At 55.0% G+C, this 7,374-nt stretch overlaps 1 long non-coding RNA gene across 2 annotated transcripts; it reads left to right on the top strand.

Moving 5' to 3' along the window:
• Window positions 1-1,174: 1,174 nt before the first annotated feature.
• LOC309844073 lies at window positions 1,175-6,761 on the top strand. 2 transcript variants are annotated; one of them, XR_014300484.1, is made up of 5 exons: window positions 1,175-1,408; window positions 1,551-1,741; window positions 2,064-2,206; window positions 3,108-3,249; window positions 6,648-6,761. It is a non-coding gene; the product is annotated as an uncharacterized lncRNA (long non-coding RNA). The 2 variants fall into 2 exon arrangements; XR_014300485.1 differs by having other exon boundaries at window positions 2,064-2,202.
• Window positions 6,762-7,374: the final 613 nt, after the last annotated feature.

Here is a 7,374-nt window from a genome sequence, read left to right on the forward strand (position 1 = left end):
TTTTCATCAGCTGCCCTACGATGCATTTATGTGGGTGCTCTCCATGTCACAGCATCATGGGGAATGGACTCACTCATTCGTGTTGGTCCCCACAGGGCAGTGGCACCCAGGTGCCCTGATGTCCTGCTGTGGGTCCCTGTTCTTGGTCCGTTCCGGGAGCAGCCTGTGTTGTGAGCTCTGCCCAGCCACCAGCCCCGCGGGGTGTCTAGGCTGTGTCCCCCCACACGTCGTGTACACAGCTCACGGTGTGTCAGTGATGGGCTTGGCTGGAAGCTGCCGCTGGTGTGTCCTGGGCTGCAAACTCTGCTCGGGGGAGCCCATGAGCCCTGACCTTGGCCTGGGCTCTGGCCCAGACCATGGCCCAGCACAGTTGCTCAGGCCGCTTCTCCTGGCGCCTGTGAAGTCTGGCCTCTTTCCGGATGTTTCTGCGCCTTGGCCTTTCTCCCCCTGTGAGCTGTAGCCTCATGGTCTTCACCACTATCTTTTCAGCAATTTGTCTTTTTCTCCATGACTCGAGGGAGCTTGTGTCCTCCGGGGCAGATCTTCCGCAATTGGCCTAGCTGCAATTCTCTCCTCCTGCCGCCTGAGGAAATGTTCCCTTTTCCTTCGAAATACTCACTTGCAGGGATTTCTCGGCCCCCGGAGCCTGCTCATCTTCACAGGGGAAGAGTGGGATGCCTCCTCCCAAGGTCATAGGCCATACTCCCCTCTAACCCCCCTCACCTCACAGTCTAGAGAAGACACGCCCCACCCCTTACCAGCCCGAGTCCATGGGGCTCTCCTCTGGTTCTGCACACACTGACCCCCCCTTAGCCGGCGTCATCCTCCCGGGATGCCTGCTCCTTCTGGGACCCGTGGGACAGAGGGCTCTCAGCTCAGCCCACCCTGCGAGCCCACCCAGTGCTGGAGCTGCTTTCGGCCTCATCAGGATCGGAACGCAGGCCTCCCAGCTCCCTTGCAGGATGCTTGCCACCAAACTGCTCACAGAACTGAAATGAACTTTTCTGGAAGATTGAAAACACTGGAGGCCCATGCCAAGGTGATCCATCACCCAGACTAGGCCACGGGCCGGCAGAAAGAAGGGCGTTCAAGTACATGGCACGCAGCCATGGGCCAACCCACGTGTGACCCAGCTGTTAAGGGAGAGGCTGTGCAGATCCCGGCACTGGAAAGGGGCTTGGAGAAACGGCCACTGCAGTTCACGCTCCACACCCGGCCCACGGGGAGCTTGCCTGCGTTCCTGGACTCAGGAGCTGATTGGTCCTGCCCAGCTGGACCAGTGGCTGCGTCAGGGTCTGTTTGCCTCCACGGAAGAGTCCCCAGGGGGCTTGCTTGCCCCTCTGAAAATCCGTGGTCTGCTTTTGTTATCAAGGAATGACAGAGGATTCTAGAGTCGTCCATATGAAAGGTGAATAGCTAGACGATCTCACGCCTGAGCAGGCCACGGGAGGGTCGCCACAGGTGGGCTAAGCAGCATCTCCCCAACCCCCACCCCGTCGTGCTGTTGCGGTGACCCTCCATCCCTGCATCTCTCTTTTTCTTTTTTTTAGGTGATGACACTGCGATCTGCCGTCTCAGCAAGTCTCAAGTTCGCGTTTTGGGCCGTGGTCAGGCTACTGCGCGTTGGATCTCCTTCCCCGTGGGTGGCTGTGGCTCCAGGCCCCGTGGTCGGCAGCTCCCGCAGGCCCTCCCGTCCTCTGCCTGCGCTTCTGAGTTTGGCAGTCTCAGATTCTGCATGCGGGTAAGTTCACACCGCGTGTGCCTTTCCTGTCTGGCTTCTGTCCCTCAGCACTGTGTTCTCCAGCTCCGCTCATGGCATCGAGAGGGCAGGATTTCCTTCCCTCACAGCTGGATTACACCACCCTGTTCCCACAGGCCCTGCCTTCTTTCCCCGTCCACGTGCCCCTGCACACCTCACAGCAGCTCTGCTCACAGGGACCAAGCCGCCCCAAAGGCTGCAGTGTCCCGGGGCCATGCAGACTCCTCTCCTGCGCCTTCCTCCAGACCCCATCCCTGTCTCCCTTTGACTTCCACTTCTTGGCGTGTGACCTCTCTCTCCCTAGGCATCAGAGTGGAGGGCGCCGGACATGGAGGGCTACTCTGGCAGCGGCCACTTCTGGATCAAGCCAGGCAGTGTGGGCTGGGCAGCGGCAGAATGGAGAGGCTGTGGCTGAGCCAGCCCTGGGCCCAGAGTTGGAGGTGGTAGGTGAGGGCTGGAATGTTCAAACGGATGTCGGGGACGTGGGTGAATTCCCCCTCCAATCCAGCAATGTCTGGCTCTTGTGTCAACCCAAGCGATGGGCTCTTTTCAGAACAAATATATCCCCAAAGTCGATGGGCAGGGGCCCTCTAGGGCTACCCAGAGATGCCCAGAAAGCTCCCCTTGCCAATGTTCTTGATTGCATTTGCTCAGACTGGATTCTCTCCGTCCCAGCAGCAAGGCAAGGGGGTTGCCTATCGCTGCACCCTAATCAAGGCCCAATCATATCTCACGGAGCTTTTCAATAATGACGCTGTCCACTTGCCTGCCCGCCTCCATAAATGGGCCAGCAGGAGCCCCGAGGAGGAAACTCTTGCCCACAGGCCTGGAGGCACAGACCTGGTGCAGGCTGCAGGGGCGCAGCAGGCTGGGCATGCTCCGTCCCCCCTACCCCAATCCTGTGGCACACATATGCCCACATGCAAGCCAGAAGCCACATTCCGGGGTGTGAGGAAAAGGGGCCAAGAGTCAGGTTTTTGCTGTGACTTTGCCGGCTGCCAGATCCTTCAGGAGCTCAGTTCAAGCTATTTCCTATCTCCCTTCCCTCCCCACGTGCACCTGCATTGCTCAACAGCTCCCCACAGCAGGTCCCCAGAGCCTCGAGGATGGGGCGCCCCAGGTCCCCGCCTCTCGGGGGCAGCTCTGTCCTGAGGTTGAATGAAATGCAAGGGACACAGGGCTGCTCAGGCCATGGACAGATGCTGTTTTCTGGGTTTGTTGTTATAAATTCAAAGGTGAACCTACCCTCTTTCCAAAGGGGAATTCCGTAGAGTCTCGCCATGGTTTTAGTGTCAATCAGTTGTTTTGAAATTGCTGGTAGGCTTTTGACTACACTTTCCCGAAGGAGATCACACATACGGAGGAGCTCACGAAATGCAAGCATTCAACACAGTTAAGTTGACGAGGTGGGCACGTCTGTGTGAGCAGCCCCCAAGCCAAGAAACAGAACATTTCCCGTCGTCTGGCAGGCTCCCTCCCACCTCCTGAAGGTAACCCCCTTCCCAGAGAGGAGTCCCACCTACTTTAAAACTTCTCACAAATGGAATAACACCTGTACCATTTTGGGTGGGACTTCCGTCGCGCGAGACGAGAATCCTGCTCGGGTGTGGCTGGTGGTTGTGACTTTTCGTTGCTGAACAACCGAGCATGTAGGAGCAGACAGAGTCAGGCACGTGCTACCCACGTGCACGCGAACGCTGAACAGTTTTGGGCCACCGGGATTGGTGTTCCAGCGCCCCCAGGATTGGTGTTCCGGCGCCCCGGGCTGATCTGCCACTCGGCGTACATACACACACACGTGTGTGGCGAACGTCCATGTACGTGAGTGCCCAACCGCAGAGTCAGAACGTGCAAACATTCAGCTTTACATGGATGCTGCCGCACTGTTTTCTAAAGCAGCTGGAACAGTTTTGCTTCCTTCAGCTCTGCACGGAGACTCCGGTTGCTCGCCATCCCATTCCCAGATGGGTCTGTCCACTTGTCTGGGCCTCTCTACGGAGCTCGTGGCGAGCAGAGGCCGGGCACCTGTGTGTGGATACCGCCCGTGCAGCGTGCCAGGTTGGTTCTCCAGCGCCGCTGGAGCTTGGAGCCATGTCTGCAAGCCCTGTGCCCTTGTTGCCACTCTCTAGTCCCCCTTTTCCCGACGGAGGGTTCTAGTTCTCTTTGGGATGCAAGGCCTCAGTCCCGTGTACATTTTGTGAGCCCTTCCTCCACTCCGCACATGGGCTTTTGCTCCTCCTGGTGTCTTGAAACCAAATGCAATGTTTGGAAGGAGCCAGGACAGCGGAATTGATGAGAAGGAAGTGGGGGTTCTGCAGCCAGAGGCAGCCCTGGGCCCCCAGGACCAGCTCCCTGGCCTGGGACCCCACCATCCCTGGGCCACGTGAAGATGGGTCAGACTGGTGGGAGCAGGACCGAGCAGAACCTACCTTGGGCAGGTCCTCTGGGGCGGGAGGAGCTGCTGCAGCCCCGGGGAAGGGAAGTGAACAGGTAGGGCTTGGAGAGAGGAGTGCGTCACAGTGCAGGCCTCCCTGTCACGGGCCATGGTCTTGGGTGAGTGGCTCCTCTCTGGACCACAGTCTCCCTGCCTGTCCAGCCAAGGCATTGATGTAGAAGGTGGCTGAGTGGTTCCAGGACCCCCGGCACAACCTCCTCCTCTAGCGTCTCTCTGGCCGCTGACAGTGTGGCTTGGGGACCCCAGCCTCCCTGAGGCTGATTCCAGCTCCACCTCTTGCTGGCCCTGCAGGCCCCTGACCCCTCCTCGCTTCATGTTCTGAGCTGTAGTATGTAGGTGACAAGGGTCCAGCCCAGGGCTGTCAGTGTTCATCCTGGCAGACAGGGGTCGTGTCCTCAGGGTTTAGGAGCCACTGTGCTGGGGCTGAAACCCAGCCTCTCAGTGTCTGCTATGTGTCCTTGGGGAGGTCACTCAGCCTCTCTGGACCCCAGCCCCTCACCTGTAAAAGGCGGGAAACAGTTACACAATCATGAGCAAGGCAGTCTGCATGGCCCCAGTGCCCGTGACACCGACATCAGGGATAGGAGTCTCGTTCTCAACCCAGACTTCCCAGTGAGGCTGTCGAGCTTGGTGCTGATTGTAATGATCTGCTTGTAATTTTAGTGAAATGTCTTAGGAAATAACAGAAAACACAGAGGATGTTTGTGGAAGGGGTGTGACATCCTGGGACCTGCGCCCCACCTGCCTCCACACTGAATGAGGGATCGTGTAGCTCAGTCTTCAGATCTGGGTGGCGTAGGACCAAGAGTGGTTGTCTGCTCAGAGGTACACGGCTCTAGGAGATGGGGCTGGAGTGAGCCACAGGATAGGGATTGTGGGCGTGGCCTGGTTGGCCAAGGGCAGATCCGGGATGTGTCCAGGTGACACTGGGGTCCATGGCTATGGGGACACGACCAGTTGTGACTGGGGTGACCAAGGGCAGGGCTGGGGTATGTCCAGATGTGATGGGGTGACACTGGGGTCCATGGCTACGGGGACATGACCAGGTGTGGCTGGGGTGACCAGAGCCAGATCCGGGGTGTGTCCAGGAGTGATGGGGTGAGCAGCCCCAGGCAGAGCAGCCCCTTCTCCAGGGCCTCCAGATTCCAGGCCTGGCTGTCCTGTGGGGTTCACAGTGCAGCCCATTCCTCTGGGAGGACATGTTGTATTCTCAGAGCCATACAACAGGCTTCTCAGTCTTTGCCAGTGTCCTGGTCACTCCCTTTTCCATTGTGCCACCAGTGGGGCCTTGGTTCATACCATCTGGTGTCCTGCATGGAGCCCGGGACCCTTCCCATGCAGCGCTGTCTTCTCCTGGCCCCTGAAGGGTGACTCAGCAATGCTCCTTGTCCTGGGCCTGGGCCTGCAGCAGGCATCTCTGTGGTTGGCCTAGGGGTGAGCCTGGGTGCTGGTTAGAGGTGCCCCGGACAGGGGATGGGAAACTGCACCCCCTATGCCCCGGGCAGAGGTGCAAGGAGCTGGGCAGGGGGAGGTCAGAGCTGGGAAAGCACCTGGTGGACCTGAGTTTCCTTGGAGTTGGTTCGGTGTCAAGGTCCCTTTTTTCTCTGCATGTGGTGAGATCCAGCCCCATCCCAACCATGCTCAGGAAAGGGGGAAAGGCTGTGGATCAGGGTGGAGGCCAGCACAGCCAGGACCATGGCCAGCCTCCCAGGGTCAGAGCCAGAGCTGCTGGGAAGACGCCTTCTGGTAGGTGCCCTACCAGCAGCCTGTGCCTCACTGTTTTGTCTAGTTATCCTAGGTGAGTTACTGTTTCAAAAGCCCGACTAAATAGTAGAGATGTTGGGGGTAATATTGCTTTATTCCTGACTTTGCAAAACTACAACTTCGTCCCTATCGTTTCTGTTGTTACATACCAGCCTCACAGCTGAGCTTGTTGCGGACATCAGTTTACCCCAGTCCATCAAGTGCAGATCAATGCTTTGTCTAAGGACTCAAAAGCCAAGACTGATTTCATTAAACTCTGTCATAGCTCTTTCAAGACACAAAGCTGTAAACCTCGTGCTTGCCTCAAATATTCAGCATTTCATATTCAATAAACCTGTTGAATAAAAGATTAACAGTTAGGAATGGATTTGACTATAAGTAACAGAATAAAGAATAGTGACTTATTAAAAAAAAAGGTGTTTTTCTCTTGTGAAAATAAGACAAAAGATAAATATTTTAAATATATAATATATAGTACGATACATAATATTATGTAATCTTATTAAATTATTAATATAAAAGTTAGGTACATTTAAATATAAATATAGAAATAAGATAGAGGAGCCATGCATGGTTGACTCAGCAGTATCATCAAGGACTCTGGTTGTTTCTTTCATATTTCTTGACTAGATTTACCATGTGGCATTTGTTCTCATTGTTACAATCTAGTTGCTGTACCTCCAGGCATCACCTCTGAGTTCCAGGAAGGGAGAAGAGGAAGAAGAGGACAAAAGGGGTGTGTTGTTTTCTATTATCAGGAAAATAAAAGTTTCATCCAGAAGGGTTTCTGTTTATGTCTCATTAGTAGGAAACTGTCAAATGGCCACTCCTTCCCAGAAAGAGGTGCCCCTGGTCATCCAGGCCATGCCCACAAACGCTATCCTGTGGCTCACTCCAGCCCCATCTCCTAGAGCCGCCTATCTCTGAGCAGACAACCACTCTTGGTCCTACACCACCCGGATCTGAAGACTGAGCCATACGATCCCTCATTCAGTGTGGAGGCACGTGGGGCAGAAGCCCCAGGATGTCACACCCCTTCCACAAACATCCTCTGTGTTTTCTGTTATTTCCTAAAATATTTCACTAAAGTTACAAACGGATCATTACATGGGCAGCCAAGTCACAGGGCAGCCCTCCTCTCTTCATGTGATCATTCATGGTAAGAAATATCACACTCCCAGAATCATTATCGCTTGTTCAGAGAGCATAATTCTCCCAACAAACCATTGAATTTCTATGGATGATTTTCATATGTCTTCATGGGAAAATTAGTCTTTGATTTTATTTTTTTGTGTGTTCTGCTTCGTTTGGTATCACAATTACATTTGATTTGAAATCATAGACTTATCCGTAACTGAACAGAGAGTCACTGGGAATTTTTTTTTTTTTTTATGAC

This window comes from Mustela nivalis, assembly GCF_964662115.1.
Source record: "Mustela nivalis genome assembly, chromosome: 11".
NCBI classification, from domain to species: Eukaryota; Metazoa; Chordata; class Mammalia; order Carnivora; family Mustelidae; genus Mustela; species Mustela nivalis.